This window comes from Zalophus californianus, chromosome 5, assembly GCF_009762305.2.
Source record: "Zalophus californianus isolate mZalCal1 chromosome 5, mZalCal1.pri.v2, whole genome shotgun sequence".
Lineage (NCBI taxonomy): Eukaryota > Metazoa > Chordata > Mammalia > Carnivora > Otariidae > Zalophus > Zalophus californianus.
This window is the reverse complement of record NC_045599.1, coordinates 69,953,097-69,970,192: the sequence shown is the minus strand read 5'-3', so window position 1 is coordinate 69,970,192 and position 17,096 is coordinate 69,953,097. Positions and strand designations below refer to the sequence as shown.

The following is a 17,096-nucleotide window of genomic DNA, read 5'->3' as shown; positions in this document are numbered from 1 at the left end:
ACTTATTAGTGGTGCCCCTCTGTTCACACACGTACCGTTTTCTACCCTTGTGACCTTCTCCTGCTCTTTATTTTGGTGGGTCCTGATATGCATGGGCCTCCATCCATCTTACCTAGTGCTGAACTAAGCAGCATCTATCTCTAAATAGGCAAAAGACTTTACCCAAATTTGGAGAAACATTTAAAACTAGTCAAAACTGAGGATTTTTGGCTCAAAGTCAAGATGAGAAAAATAAACAAACCCTGCCCAAATGGAATCTAGTTCTGATATATTTTCCTGCCTTTCTAATTAAAGCCAAATGTTCAAGTATTTCCTAAATTACCTCTGAAATTCACTGCATTATTTTGCCTTTTAAAAGCAGACAAACTTATATTTACATTGTTAATAGATTTATTTTAACACATGCTCATTTTTCAGTTTGTCATGGGGTATCATGAATCTCCACTGTGGCCAGCCTGATGAGCTCTATTCTTCGATGGACTGATTGATAAATCTGCTGCCTGGGCCACACATTTACCAAAGAATTATGGGAGCCACAAGTGGTCAGAATACCCTCTCACACAACTTTTTGCCATTATTTTGCTCCCTGACAATGATACAAGGGAGCCAGGGAAAAGGATCCAGGATATTCATCATCAGTTAACATCAAGAGTACAAAAAGTGCAATCTTCTGAATTGACCATATTTCAAAATAATACAATCCCAAACATTTCAGTAGTGTATTTCAGAATCCACTATAGGTATTATTCCATTTGATTTCTACAATTTGAGATGAATATAACTATTCCCATTCTTTAAGTCAGGAAATGAAAACTCAGAGATAATAACTGAATTTCCCCAGATCACACAGCTAGGAAGAAACAAGCCTATAAGGTACCTGAATGAGTCTAATCTTCAATGATCTCAGAGTAAATCTCCGTGATTATTAAGTTTAATAATTCTATCAGTAATGGATATTTCTAAATTCAAATGAGTTTAAAATTTTATGAGGCTATCTAATGCCTCGAGAACAGTGTCTACGAAGGTTGGGAATTCCAGAAAATAGGAGCTAAAAAGGTTAATTTATTCTGACAGAAGGATGATTAATACAAGGTAAGATTACCTATCTCTAATTAACCTAGTCCATTATTGAGTTCTTAACAAGAAGGATATGGATAGCAGAAATGTCACTCAGAAAGAATTCAGCTGAGAAAGTTTGAAGACAGTACCGCTCTGGGAATGATAATCATTATTATTTGTTTGCCATTGGGAATGCTTAAAATCATCTTCATATTTAAGCCAGAACCTAAAATACTTCTATATTCAAACCTCTGTTAAGGGGACTATGAGGCATAAGATTAACAAGTACATTTTAACATCTATTTAAATTTTTAAAAAATCTTTCAAAGGTTTTCTTAAAAGGGAAATATGTTTATTGTTTTTAAATCAATGCCAATCCTGCTTATTATATTCAAAGCCTACTAATAAAAACAGTTAAACATTATTACTGAGTTATATTCTTGACTGACCAATGATTTAATAATAGGCCTAACGCCTCTCCCTCACTCTGACACCCATCTTATACCTGCCATATTCCAACAGGAAATCAGACAAAACAACTATAATATTATTCACTAATAGTACTTTTGATGACCTTGGAAAATCAGTGCTGCTCTAAACATACCTAACTTAAAATCTTTAGGCACTAAAAAAATTTCGTTTGCCAGATCCTGTGGGTTACTTTGTATTTTTTTTTCTTTTCATTATATAAGGCAAAGTCAAGTAAGAATGAATGGTATCATTTACTTTAGTTTTGTGCTCTAATAATAGAATGTTGAATGGGATTTCTCTTTTTGTCTTAGAATTGGTTATTCTGGGGGCACCTGGGTGGCTCAGTTGGTTAAGCGTCTGCCTTTGGCTCAGGTCATGATCCCGGAGTCCCGGGATCGAGTCCTGCATCAGGCTCCCCGCTAGGCAGGAAGTCTGCTTCTCCTTCTGACCCTCCCCCCTCTCATGCTCTATTTCATTCTCTCTCTCAAATAAATAAATTTAAAAAAAAATCTTTATAAAAAAAGAATTGGTTATTCTGGCTGAAAAATGATGATAAAATAGTATAAGGATTCCATACTTTTAAAGGTCTCTCTAGCACCTGGGTGGCTCAGTCGGTTAAGCATCTGCCTTAGGCTCAGGTCATGATCCCAGGGTGCTGGATCAGGCTTCCTGCTCAGTGGGGAGCCTGCTTCTCCCCCTCCCTCTGCCTGCCGTTCCCCCCTGTTTGTGCTTGCTCATGCTGTCAAATAAATAAATAAAATCTTAAAAAAAATAATAATAAATACAGGCCTCTCCAACCACTGGGGCCAAAAGCCTTCCTGGGGACTTATTCAGAGGCAAAGGAACCACCTGTCCTATTCCCAACCAACATGTCAGCCCTAAGTGGACAGAAAAGTACATCCCCTCAACCCACCTGAAGCCAAGTGAAGAGGGAGTTCCAGTGAAATACAGAATTGAGTACTGGCAAGGCAGAAAGATTGACAGCCTACTACTTAGCTAAATATTTATAGTCAGGGACCAAGAGACCAGTTTGAAGCTGCCTTCAAAGTGCAGGGAGCCCCATGAGGGAATCTGACAGAGAACATGACCTATGTCTTTTCTGGAGATTTTGAAGAGAAGGACATGCTGGCTGAGCCCAGGAGAGAGGGACAAAATGAGACCATGTTATAGGGAATTTAAGAAAAACGTGGAGGAAACTTCCAACTTGTTCCCAGTTTCCTGATCTATCAGAAGGTGCAGCGGAGGACCTCCGTGTTTGACGCAATACAAAGGAATATAGAGGAGAGAGGGGAAAGTCCAAGCCCTAGGGTTACCTGAAAGCTTGCTTCCTATGGGAGGTGGAATGTGGACCAAAGGCAGGACTAAAGGAAGACATGGGTGCCTCCTCTGCCATATCCTCAGAGAGGTGCCATGTCCTCCACGGTGAAGCTACACAGTACTAAAAACTGCAGAAAGTTATGAGGAGACTACCACATCTCAGTGACCACCAGCAGCAACAGAGTCATGCCCTTTCTTGTGGGCAACAGTACTTCCTCCTCTCCAATAAGCAACCCCTGCCATTTCTCATATTCTTCCTCCCCAACAAAGGAGTTACATGCTAGTAGAGGGAACTGAAAGGATTGCATTTCAATCAGATTTGAGACTGGATTTTTACAATGGAGTGAAATTAGTTTGGTTTTGCTTTGTTCATTTATTTATTTTTTAACAACTGAAAGTGATGAGAAAGACGTGGAATATGCCCAATTGTCTTGGGAGATTTCTACAAAGCACTACTGGGAATTGTGACTGGAGAAAAATAAAAACATTATTGGGTTAATATTTACCAAGTAGAGTCTACTCAATAAAACTGTTTACACTAAAATGCTGACTTTCTAAAGCAGGCTGGGAGGGGTTCGGGGGGGATAAAAGGGGCCACACATTGCCTCAAAAATAGTGGACAATGAAAAGAACAACAGTAACAAAAAAAAAGCCAATTCTTAAATGTAGGAATTAAAGGAAATTTTAAAAAACTAAAAAAAATTCATATTTGATTTTATTATATAAGTTGAAGACACATACTTACCTATGTCTTTGTTAAAAGGAGACATTTTTAGGGGTACCTGGGTGGCTCAGTCAGTTGAGCATCTGACTCTTGGTTTCAGCTTGGGTCGTGATCTCAGGGTCATGATCTTGGGATTGTGGGATCGAGCCCAAGGTGCAACTGTGCTTGGTGTGAAGTGTGCTTGAGATTCTTTCCCTGTTCCCTCTCCTTCTGCTCCTCCCTCCCACCCCCCACCCCCTGTAAATAAATACATAAATAAAATCCTTAAAAAAGAGAGCCATTTTTAGTAAGACAAATCTTGGATTTGTATTAAGAGCTTCAAGTATTCAATATACTGTTTTGAATTTTACCTTACAAGCAAAAGACCAAACTCTCTTTATTCACTTTCATATCCACAGTGTACATGACAGATCTGAACCATAGAAAATGTTCGTATCATGACTTTCACATCATTCTGATTAAGGATAGTTGGAAGAAAGACAGGCAAGGACAAGGGCCCAGCCCTAAGAGGAAGCCACCCTTAAGAGGATTTTAAACCCACCCTGGAAGGAGCCCTCTACCCTTTCCCACCTGATAGATGGATGACAAAAACCTGATTGGATGACAGGCTCCTGGAGAGTTAATCAGATTAAAACAGCCCACCAACCAGCCCATAAAAACCCCTAGACTTAGAAATTCCAGTGGCAACCCTCTCAGGCCCCTCCCTCTTAAGGAGATTTTTGTGCTATCACTTTACTATCCTTCAAGAAAAGAAATATTGTAACAATTCTATCACCCACCCACTTCTCCCTTTTGCTGTCTTATTATCACATTCATTAAAGATATGGGGGAGGGGAATAGTTTTAATTATTTTTACAAGGTGCATGAATTATTTTTATAAAAAAAATAAAAGTAAAAAAATGATTAGCATTCTATTCACCTTTCTCTCCCTATGAAATTAAGCTTTATCCTACATAAATTTTATACCATACATGCAATCTACCAATGTTGAACATCTCCTGTTTTTGGCACCAAAAGCATCCATTCTCCTTCTCTTAACAGCACTTTTGTTTTCCTTTAGACATTACTTCTATCCCATTTCATGCCTTCTTGGTAGAACCCTAATCTTCTGGCCAAGGAGGTGAACACAAGACTCAAGCCATTTAAACTAAGTTTTTTTCTTGGTTTCTGAATCCTGAGCAGTAACACAAGAACAGATAATAGTAGAGCTGGAGCTGATTCATTCCAGTACTGGTCACCTGAAGAGGTTTCCTAATACCTACAACATCAAAGCCACATGCTTCCTGCATTTCTAAGACATGATTGTTCAGCCTGACTTAATTCTGTGAGCTACTCAATATACTCATAACAAATCCTTCCCCTCCATACCCCTATACAAATACCCTTAAGTTAGAGTGGGTTTCTGATTGCTTGGGACCAAGTCACACAAGGACTTCGAGATAGGCCATTGAGCCACCTACTCTCTTTCTTCCAGACCCCTCCTCTCTTCCTTTCTTTTCTTAATAACTATTCATTTTGGGTGCCTGGGTGGCTCAGTCATTAAGCGTCTGCCTTCAGCTCAGGTCATGGTCCCAGGGTCCTGGGATCCAGCCCCACATCGGGCTCCCCGCTCAGCGGGAAGCCTGCTTCTCCCTCTCCCAGTCCCCCTGCTTGTGTTCCTGCTCTCACTATCTCTCTGTGTCAAACAAATAAAATATTTAAAACAAAAATAGTAACTATTCATTTCAACATTTCAATATTCAACATTCATTTCCTTCGCATAAACCTCTCTCTACCCAGTATCTTCAGCTTACTTGTGCCATTTAACTGCCTGATAGAAACTGCCTTTTCCACTCCTAGCACTGGTGCTTGCTGGAGAAAACACCGCAACCATTCAGGTGAGAGTCTCAACTCATTTTCAGTTTCAATTCTCAGATCTTCCATAATACTCAGAAATTTGTGTTTGTTTTGTTTTTGCTCATTTCACTTTCTCATTCTCTACAGTGATTCAAAACCCTCTCTACTTTCCTCAAACCTCCAACTAAATCAATCCTCAGCAATCTCTGCACAGAGAAACTAAAAGCCATAAGATAGAGAGTCAGTCCTCTTCCATCCAGGAAATTCTCAAACTAACCTGTATTGAAGCCATTCTTTCCTCCCATTCTATTGAAGTGGGAACTTGGTCTTTTCTCACACTTAAAATTAATCCTCTAACTTCCATATCTTTAAATTTGCCTTCAGATTGGCATCTGATCAAAAACATGTCTTTCCTGAATGAGTGACCTTTTAGCTACCACCCTTTTTTTTCATTCACAACTAAACTGAAATAATCGCATATCTGCCCTGTTTGTGGAAGGAGTTAGAAGTGGGGAGCCCACCTGATACTGCCTGGGTAGAAATGTCTCCACACAAAGGTCAGTACAGTGTAGAGTGGCCAAGCCAGAGTAGGGTGAGGATTTGTTCACACAGAAGAGCAGTCTCGTATGGATGAGAGCCTGCACAGGGCGATAGTGCACCTACAGAGGAGAGAGGATAGCAGTGGAAAGGAGAGGTTGATTACACACAGAAGGACTTGGAAAATAAGTAATCTATTAGGCCAATGGGAACCAGGTTTCTCAGCAGCAAGGAAGGGGGCTACTTATATGGAAAGGGAGAAAATTAGAATAAACCCTGAGGTGCCAGATTAAAACTAATGCTATCAGTATACATTCATGGTTTAATAGATGGATAGATGAAATGCAAATGTCTGGACATTCATATATACAGGCATATATATCTTAGCTCTCTCCACTGAAAAACTTCGAAGCACCACACTCCAAAAGCAAAAAACATACCTAGCGCCCAGACTTTGTCTTCTAAATGTTATTCTCCATTTAATGTTATTCAGGGCCAAAATGGCTAATTCCAGGGCTAGGGTAGAGAAAGTACAAGATGACCTTGTTCATATCTTATGCCAGAAAGAAAGAAGTAAAAAAGTAATGGGGGCCACCTGAGTGGCTAAGTGGGTTATGCATCTGCCTTCGGCTCGGGTCATGATCCCAGGGTCCTAGAATCGGGCCCCATATCGGGATCTCAGCGGGGAGCCTGCTTCTCCCTGCTCCCCCTGCTTGTGCTCTCTTTCTGTCAAATAAATAAATAAAATCTTTAAAAAAAAAAAGTAATGGAGACATGTCAAGAGAAAACATAAACCATCTGCAAAGGTCTTCCCACTAGCTAAATTGGGAACAATCTGAATACCAAGATAAATGACAGTAAAGAATTAAGACCCATATTAATCATTATTACTATAAATAAATAAATAAATTGAAAGTTTAATGAGAAATGGGCTATTTGCAAAGTCTTAGAGAACTTCCCTACAAAATACTTACTAATTACCAACAGAGAACAAAAAAACTAAATAGTTGAGAATCCTAAGAGACACATCCTTAATCAAGTGAGCATTAGCAATGGGACAAATCAAAACTGTGTCCATCTGATAGGATTCAATGAGGAGAAAACAGCATCACTTTTGAGGTATTCTTCTCAAAATCTATTAATTCAGTCTTTTTCAAATGAACAAAAGAACACAGTGACCATTTTTGCAACTCTCTCAAGAATAGTACATAATTAAAACCATTCCAGGTGTATTGAAAGAAGTTAATTTTTTCATACAACAGATGCCCTAAGATGTTAAGAGTCTAACTCTGTAGTTGGAAAAGGCCCAGAGGTACATTCTAGAAAATAACTGGTCTGTAATCTTCAAAATGTTAAGGTCACTGAAGACTGGAAAAGATTTTATTGCTGCTCCCTACTGAAAGAGACTAAAGAGGTATTACAACTATATGCAACAAGTGACTCTTAACTATATCATTCTGTTTTAAAGGACAGGGTTGAGGTAAGTGGCAAACTTGACTGGGATTTGAGGATGAGATGGAAGTAATGTATAACATCAATGACTTGATTTTTATGGTTGTATTATAGTTAAGTAGGCAAAATGTCCCTATTGATAGGAAATACATAGTAAAGTATTTGGAAGTGGTGGAGCATCATACTGGCAAGTTACTTTCAAATGGTTTGGGGGAAAAAATGGTCTGTGTACTGTGCCTGCAAATTTTCTATACGTTTTTTATTGTTTCAAAATTTTAAAAATCAATAAAATTAAAAATGAACAAATATAAAACTGAACAAAAGTAAATTCATCATCATCCTCACTCCTCCCCCTATTCTTCATCTCAGTGAACGGCTCCACCATTTACTCAAGTTGTTAATCCAGAAATCCAGTGTCGTCCTTGACTTCCCTTCCCTCCACTACAATATACATCCAATTAATATGTCTCCCTCTGTACACATATCCAATTACACACCAAGTTCTAATGATTCTACATCCTAAATATCACTTGAACTTAAGGCATTTCCCTTTGGTCTAATACTATCCAATTCTGGCCACCATCATCACTATCCTGTGTTACTGAAACAGCCTCCTTAAATAATCTACAGGTTTCCTCCCACCATTTTCCACTATCAGTCTCAGTATTCCAAAACATAAATCTGTTCACGTTATTCCTTATAAAAATCCTTCACTGTTCTTGAAGGCTTCTAGAATGAAGACCAAACTCCTTATACTGCCACACATTCTGGTTTGCCCAGGATGGTTGTTTATTTCTGTTGTACAAACATGGTTATTATTGGCCTCCCTTTCAGGCTCAGTAGTGCCCCAACTAGGACAATGAATCTTATGTTCTGTTTACTTCACTAGATTGATCCTGACTTCACTCTCATTTCTAGTCAATCTCAACTCTTCTGAGAAGGCTCTGCCTGAGCACTGGATCAGGATTCAATACCTTTGCTAGATGCTTCCTAATACTATGCTAGTCCTATTAGTAACATATATCTATTGCACACATGTCTTCATTGTAACTATTTGCTTATATTCCCCCTTAAACAGTAAACTCTGTAAAGGTAACTTTGCCACTTGGGGTGTGACCTTGAGGAAGCTATAAGACCTAAGCTTCAGTTTCCCCACCTTAAGAGAAGATAATTACTTTATTGTTATGATCAAATGATATAAAGCAGGTAAAGGCTTAGCCCACCATATTCATCATTTTCTGTTTTAAGAATTTTGTAAATAGTTGAAAGCATTTTTTTCCTCTAGAGCTCCTTAAAATTTTCTTTTTATAGCCAATCTTCTGATTTTTTTTATGTACCCTACTTATCAGAGATAAAGACTGTCTCTTCTTTTTTTTTAATTTTTTTATTGTTATGTTAATCACCATATATTACATTAGTTTTTGATGTAGTGTTCCATGATTCATTGTTTGTGCATAACACCCAGTGCTCCATGCAGAATGTGCCCTCTTTAATACCCATCACCAGGCTAACCCATCCCCCTACCCTCCTCCCCTCTAGAACCCTCAGTTTGTTTTTCAGAGTCCATCGTCTCTCCTGGTTCGTCTCCCCCTCTGACTTACTCCCCTTCATCCTTCCCCTCCTGCTATCTTCTTCTTTTTCTTTTTTCTTAACATATGTTGCATTATTTGTTTCAGAAGTACAGATCCGTGATTCAACAGCCTTGCACAATTCACAGAGCTCACCGTAGCACATACCCTCCCCAATGTCTATCACCCAGCCACCCCATCCCTCCCACCCCCCACCACTCCAGCAACCCTCAGTTTGTTTCCTGAGATTAAGAATTCCTCATATCAGTGAGAAGACTGTCTCTTCTTAACACAAATATAACAAGTCTCTTCACAATAGTTGTTTTTCATTTTATTTATTTGCTTTAAAAAAAAAAAACATACGTTCTAACAGAAAGTTATCTTCTGAGAAATGAGATAATACCAGAAACTACTAGTACTGCTCAGGTATGGAATATTTCTTTCCTCTCTGTCCTAGTGAGTAAACACGTATCAGTCCCCACAGCAAATTCTACACATACACTGTATGATAATATAGTATATTTATAAGAAAATACGCTTTTAAAATACTATAAAACAATGAGGGCCAAATACATAAATTTGTGGAAAACAATGTTTCTATCATTTAAATAGTTGTTTATTAATAACTAAACATTGCTTGGGGGAAAAAACCCTATTGTAAAAAAGAAAAACAATTTAACTAATTAATGGGCCCCACAATGACAGATTGGACACTATATACAATACATTTAAAAATCCTTCAGTGTTCTTGAAGGCTTCTAGAATGAAGACCAAACTCCTTGTTTGGAGTTTGGTCTTTTGAGCCCCATAATTGTGAGGAAACATATGTGGGTATTTTCTAGCTCTCTTAAATTGTCTTTCTTTTCTAAATTTTAAACTAAAAATTCTGGCTGCCAGACGTAAAAATTTAGAATTACATGATTGTACATTTCTACTCACTGACCACACTCTTTCTCTAAATTTAACTATATTTTACCTTTGTTAATTGTACTATTTTATCATTGAGCTCCTTTATTTAGTAAAATATCTAAGATAATACATTAAATACATCCCTAGAAGGAAAATTAGTTTACCAGTTCAGAAGTTAAATTTATACAAACAAATTTAATCCACAGCAATTTAAGAAATAAAACAAACAAGCAAAGGAGAAAAAAGAGAGAGAGAGACAAACCAAGAAACAGACTCTGAACTATAGAGAACAAACTGAGGGTTACCAGAGGGAAGGTGGGGGGATGGGTGAGATAGGTGACGGGGACTAAGGAGTGCACTTCTCATGAGGAGCACCCAGTGATGTATGGAAGTGATGAATCGCTATACTGTACATCTGAAACAAATATAACCCTGTATGTTAACTAACTGGAATTTAAATAAAAACTTTAAAAAAATGTAATCCACAGCTTTCTGCTTTCTTGCAAGAATCCAGAACATTTTATCACATTTTCATTCATAAATCCACAAAATTTTGTTTCTCCACAGCAAATATTATAGTATTTTCCATCTAATTATTTGTTTTTAAAAACAAAAGTATATTTGAAAATATATCCAAATCATTTTTAAATAATATAGATTTTTAGTGACCAGGTTTTCACATACCCAACTGTCAAATTTACCAAATTTATGAATGAAAAAGTGTTTGTCTTCAGAAATACTTTTAGTGATTTTAATTTCTTTTTTTTTATTTTTTTTAAAGATTTTATTTATTTATTTGACAGAGAGAGACACAGCAAGAGAGGGAACACAAGCGGGGGAGTGGGAGAGGGAGAAGCAGCCTTCCCACCAAGCAGGGAGCCCGATGCAGGGCTCCATCCCAGGACCCTGGGATCATGACCTGAGCTGAAGGCAGACGCTTAATAACTCAGACACCCAGGCACCCCTAGTGACTTTAATTTCTAAGACAGACATCACCTACATACAATCTCCACATATATACAGCAAATAAAATATTACAAAATCAAGATCTTTGAAAGAAACCTTTCTATGACCTACTTGCAAATCTGTTCAGAATAATTTTATTAAATGTCAGCTGTGTTGGGGCGCCTGGGTGGCTCAGTTGGATCGAGCCCCGCATCCAGAAGGGAGCCTGCTTCTCCCTCTCCCTCTGCCACTCCCCCTGCTTGTGCTCTCTCTGTCAAATAAATAAATAAAATCTTAAAAATAAATAAATAAATGTCAGCTGTGAAACTATGTTAAAAATATAGAAAGCAATATTGCAAGTTTCATTTAACTTCCCCAAATTCTTACAGTCAGGTATTTTGCTCTCTGCTATGGCATACAATAGCGTTTTTCCTAAGCAATCAAAATTCGCTCATTAGTTGTAAATAATGTACCAAGTACAAAAATGCTGAAAGGTGATATATGTATTTTTAATACAATTATTACCTTAAAACCATAAAACTTTACTTTAGCAAATGCAGTAATCTCTATTTATTTCAACGGCGATTGGACAATACATCATGATGATGACATTGAGGCAATTAGCACACATTTATAAAATGATGGTTTGAACTTACAGTTTATTTTTAATTCATCAGTCTCATGTGCTTTCATGTGGGTATCTGGAAAAATTTCCCGTAAGATTCTACAATCTTATAATGGAAAATTGTTTAAAGATCACATTCCTTTATCAATTCATCACCTATCAATAAACATTTACTGAGTGTGTATTATGTGCCAGGCACTATGCTAAATATTGGAGATATAACAATTATTAACACTTGAGCCCTAGACAAGACATAAAGAGTACCCCTGAGAGGTTTGGAATACTATGGAAGAGACAGTAAAACAAACCAAATAACATATTGTTAAGAAATAGGGTTTTCAAAAGGTGCTGTGAACAAGGAAGAGAAGCATATAATCCAAACTAGGGGAGGGAAGCATGGTTACAGAAGCCTTCTTGGAGGCTTATTGATAAATAAGCCTACTGCCTTGCTTTCAGCATGGCCTACTGATTAAGAGCATAGGTTCAAATCCCAGTATCATCTGTTACTAGCTGTATGAGTTTGGGCAAGTTACTTCATCATTCCAAGCTTGTTTCCTTGTTTATAAGATGGATATGATAGTATTTACCTCACAGTGCTGTGAAGAGGACCAAATAAGATAATGAGTAGAAAGCACAATGGCTGCCATAAAATATGCTAGTATTCTGGTTGTTAGAAATATGACCTCTTTCTCTCTCTCTCTCTCACACACACACACACACACACACACACACACACACACACACACCCCACTTAGCATACAAGCTGGAGGTTTCTGGACTTCTTGGCCAATGTATGTATGTCCTATATACCTGTAAAAGAAAAACCTTCTTCATCCAACCAACCCTGCCCCCTCCATTTTCTGTTATCAGCCAGGCTTTCTGATCCCCTGAAAAGTGTCCTTGACTAGCTTTTCATTATCAGACATGCCTGTGCCATGTCCACTCTCTCAATGTGAGCCTGACCACTGGGAAATCTCTGGACTGTCTACCATAACTCTCCTGTCATCCTTCTCTGTCCCCATATCCATCAGGAGACAGAGCTCTTGCCCTTCACCCTCACCCCGCTCTCTGATGGGTCTTTCTTACCAATGTTTTGGTGATTTTTCCATAGTTCACTTAACCAGCTTTTTGTCCTCTAATGACTGGCCACCACTGTCTCCAACCCAGCAGCCAAAACTTCCTTTCATTTCATTTCCTTTGGAGTGAACATCATTGCAGAGACAGACTGAAAAAAACAATGTGATTAGAACACAAAATCATTGAGGTTCATGAAGATGAGAAAGGGTAGTACTAGAAACAAAGAGTACGGTCTTTTGTTCTTTCCTACATTATCCTCTTTAGGATCATGACTCTATTTTACAATCATTCTTTCCCTTCAGCAATCTCCCACTGGCCAATTGTCTATCAAGTGACTCTCTCTAAAAGGTTCTTCTCTCCTTCCTCTTCATTTGCAGAAAGACCTAAGAGAGGGGGCCAGGCTCAGTTCAATTTCTTCTTATACATTCACCTTTCTGAGGACTTCTACCAGGTTTCACCAAAACAGATCCAAATGAGAGCAAAAGATGAGAATAAATGTAAAATTAAAGTTAAAAGGATTCTCCCTATTCAAGGGGGGGCTCTCTGGTAGAAATAAGGTGTTCCTTTGTATAAGAGCATAAAAGTTTTGATTTGAATATTAAAATTGTTACATAAAATGCAATCTACTCTGGCTTCCAAATTTTGCCTCTAACCCATACCTTACAAAATTATTTTGGTTTTATCAAAGCATTACTCCTACTTTCTAAAGACCAAGGCAGACTATATTATTTCAATTTGTAAATTATTCATGATTTAATTCTGTTCCTCACTTCAGACACTTGGCTTTGTGCATCTTTATAACAGCATGTGTACCTCATGTCTACAAAACGCTTCATATGTTTCAAGTCCAAAATATTAAAGCAGTCATACTCTCCACAGCGAAATAATTTCAAATTCATACATGACTACAAAAATCAATTATCAATGGATTATATCAGTTACATATTAATTTGGGGCAGAAAATTTCAGTTGCCTCATGTTTCCACTGAAATGTATTGATTTAAGTAGTTTATGCATGAACTAAAAAGAAACGTTCATGTTGCAAAAACAAAAAATATAAAACCAATTGTGGATTAGCCACATGTGAATTTACTAAATCACAGATTAAATGTGTGATTTCAAAGTTTAGCTATCATCTAACCTGTTTCCTGACCCTGAAATAAAAGGTCATTTGAAACTCAGAATTCTGGAGGCAGTGAGTCTCCAGCAAAATTTTAAACTTAAATTGCCCCTCCTCCTTGCAGATTTTCCCAACAAACCCTTCCCTCATCATAGCTACTTCTTCAAAGCGGTAGCAAGTAAAATTCCTCAACAACAGGAAAAATAGTAACATGAAAACTGAGCTGCTTCAGATGAATGATAAGCAATAATTCTCTCTTACAGTTTTTAAGTTATGATAGCATGAGTATAATAATTAACAACAATAAATAAAACTAACTTTACAAAGCAGACCCTTGGAAAATGCTTCCATTAAACAGTACTGAAAAAATAGTGACAGTAAACAAGTTTTGGGGGTTTTTTTGTTTGTTTTTGAGAGAGAGAGAAGTGGGGCAGATGGGCAGAGAGAGCGAGACAGAGAATCTTAAACAGGCTCCACACCCAGCACGGAGCCAGATGCCGGGCTCAAACTCACAACCCTCAGATCATGACCTTAGCCAAAATCAAGAGTCAGACACTTGACCGACTGAGCCACCCAGGCACCCCAAGTTTTGGGTTTTAAAAATCACCAATAATAATCATCCTCTTCATCAACAGGAAAAATGTAGATGACTAGAAAAGCAACATTCTCTAAGATATCAAATATGAAATTCCAGTTAGCAAAATATGAATATGAGGTAAAAAAAAAAAAACAGAACTGATTGCAATTATACTTTGCCACTAAAACTCAATATCCATCAGAAAATGTCTGTTATTACAATTAGAATTTTTTTTTTTACCCTCATTAAGTTGTGCTTGTTCAGAAGTCATAAATAGTTCAGAAAAGAAACTTAGCATTGGGGAGCCTGGGTGGCTCAGTCAGTTAAACATCTGCCTTCAGCTTAGGTCATGATCCCAAAATCCTGGGATCAAGCCCCACATCGGGCTCCCTGCTCAGTGGGGAGTCTGCTTCTCCCACTGTCCCTCCCTGCTGCTTGTGTGCTCTCTCACTCTCTAATAAATAAATAAAATCTTTAAAAAAAAGAAAGAAAAGGAACTTAGTATTTCCGATCCTTCCCATAGACCCAATGCCACTCAGTGCGGGATGAATAAACTTTATCAAGTTATCTAATTTAGCAGGACCTACGTATTACAAATTCATTCAAGAAATTTTCCCTTGAAGCCACTAATCAAATCTGTTGTCAAAAATGTTCTAATGATATGAAGCGTTGTCTTTGCTTCACAGGCAATGCTTTTCTTTATTAGTTGTACACCAAATGGAAATGTAATAAAATGTTAACAGTGGTATCTCTGGGTGGATAGAATTATGGATGACTTCATTTTAATCAAGAAATCAAATATAAAAGATTAACCGGTGTTCACATAATGCATATCATGCTATACCTTAATGTGGGAGAACAGAAACAGAAATTTGGCATTGAATTTTATGATGAAATTCACATTTAAATATCCATTAAGTGTAAAAAATATAACAAACAGCATAAAATTATCAAATATAAAAAAACCTCACTCACTTTACTAGTAATATAGCAAATCTTGCTTCCAGTCTCCACACTGAAGTCATTGTTGCATTTTGAAGATATTAGAGTTAAGTCAGGAGTGCCTGAGTGGCTCAGTCAGTTAAGCGTCTATCTTCGGCTTGGGTCATGATCACCAAGTCCTGAGATCAGGCCCCACGTTGGGCTCCTCACTCAGTGGGGAGTCTGCTTCTCCCTCTCCCTCTCCCCCTGCTCGTGTTCTCTCTCTCTCTCAAATAAATTAAAAAAAAAATCTGAAAGAAAAGAAAGCATTAAGTCAGTTACAAAATCTTGAAATACAAAATTAAGACCAAAAAAACCAAAAACAATGCCCCTAGTTCTACAGTATTTAAGCCTATCAAGTGTTAGCTGAAATTAAGATTAACCATGGATTTCATATTTTTTTTTAAAAGACTGCTGGTATGGTTTTTCTTACAACCATACACCAAAACTTTCAGTTGAGATGGCTTGCCTTTTTCTTCTCAATAATAATATTGAGCATTTTGATATGTGAAAAACTCCAGACTTGGCAGTAATTTTTACATACCACATCAATATTAAATATCTTGATAGTGATTATCATTTGTCAGTTTTAGACAGAGTTCTTGAGATTGAGTTTAATCCTTTGTACAATAAGGTGCAACAGCCATTGAATATAAAATCCAAGAAACAAATACCGTAAAGACAGATTTCTATTTGAGCTCTGACAAAGATATAAAAAGGGAAGGGGGTGCTAGTTACTCTGTCTACTCGGAATTTTATTCAGTTGTGCCAGCTGAGTGTAGTAGAGGGGTTAGGAAAAGGGAAAGGAGATAACAGCAGTGGGATGTTGTTCTGGGCACAAAAAGCAGCATGTAACTTCACATTGGCAACAGTGAGACAGGCTAACAAAGGGGACAGAAGATGTACTTGACAGGAGTATAGAGAGTTGGCAGATGAGTAGGAGGAGATGGCATATGAGACGTAGGCTAGGGTGCAGTAGGAAAGAGCCTCGGTGGTAAAGATGAATAGCTTAAACCTAATGCAAAATACAATAAGGGCCTAGTGAGACAAGTTCAGAAGACCAAGATAGCAGCTACAGTACATTTCAACTTATCTAAAAGACAGATTTTTAGACATGGAGTTTTGAAAAGGGGAGGTTAAAAAAGTCAGGTGAGAGAAAATATTTAGTCCAAAATTTAGTCCAAGTGGTTTTTTTGTTTGGTTGGTTTTTGTTTTTTCTTTTAGACAGGAAAGCATAGGGGCACCTGGCTGGCTCAGTCAGAAGGGCATGTGACTCTTGATCTCAGGATTGTGAATTTAAACCCCACGTTGGGTGTAGAGATTACTTAAATAAACTTTAAAAAAAATAAAACATAAACAGGAATTTAAAGGTGCCAGAGTTGTTTGTTCATTGTTTGTTGTTTCTGGTGTTTCCATAGTTGGAATAAATAGGAGGTAAACAAAATTAAGCAAGTAAACTCAAGTTTAGACACTTAAAAAATAGTTATGTGACTAAAACCAAAGTGAAGAAAGGTGATAATTAGGATAAGTGAGTATGATCTTAAGTAAAAATGACAGGGGATAAAAATTTCCTGGCAACTTGTCAGTTACCAAAGTGTTTAGGAAGACAGAGCAAAAAGAAAATAAAGAGAAATAGCAAAGTAAATAATAAAGGCAATAACTTATAATATCCTTAAAGCTTCAAAGAGAAGGAATAATGCACTATAAGCACAGGAATGAATTATTTAATATGGTAAAACAACTTTCCAAACTACAAGTAAATCTCTTAGGGTTCTTTCTGGTTAAATGCAATTCTAGTTTATTTAAACAGCTGATTCTTAATTTTTCACAAATGTTATGTTCCAACTAGAAAAATTTTACTAAAAATTCTCAAGAATTCAGCTATCGTTCACTAGGCC

At 37.4% G+C, this 17,096-nt stretch overlaps 1 long non-coding RNA gene across 2 annotated transcripts; it reads right to left on the bottom strand.

Annotated features, from left to right (window-relative positions):
• Positions 1–5,944: 5,944 nt before the first annotated feature.
• Positions 5,945–15,392, bottom strand: LOC113929676. Of its 2 annotated transcripts, none has more exons than XR_003522286.1 (3): positions 15,193–15,392; positions 12,530–12,668; positions 5,945–6,066 (listed from the first exon to the last, which is right to left on the bottom strand). It is a non-coding gene; the product is annotated as an uncharacterized LOC113929676 (long non-coding RNA). The 2 variants fall into 2 exon arrangements; XR_003522285.1 differs by lacking the exon at positions 5,945–6,066 and adding an exon at positions 11,690–12,039.
• Between the last annotated feature and the right edge of the window lie 1,704 nt (positions 15,393–17,096).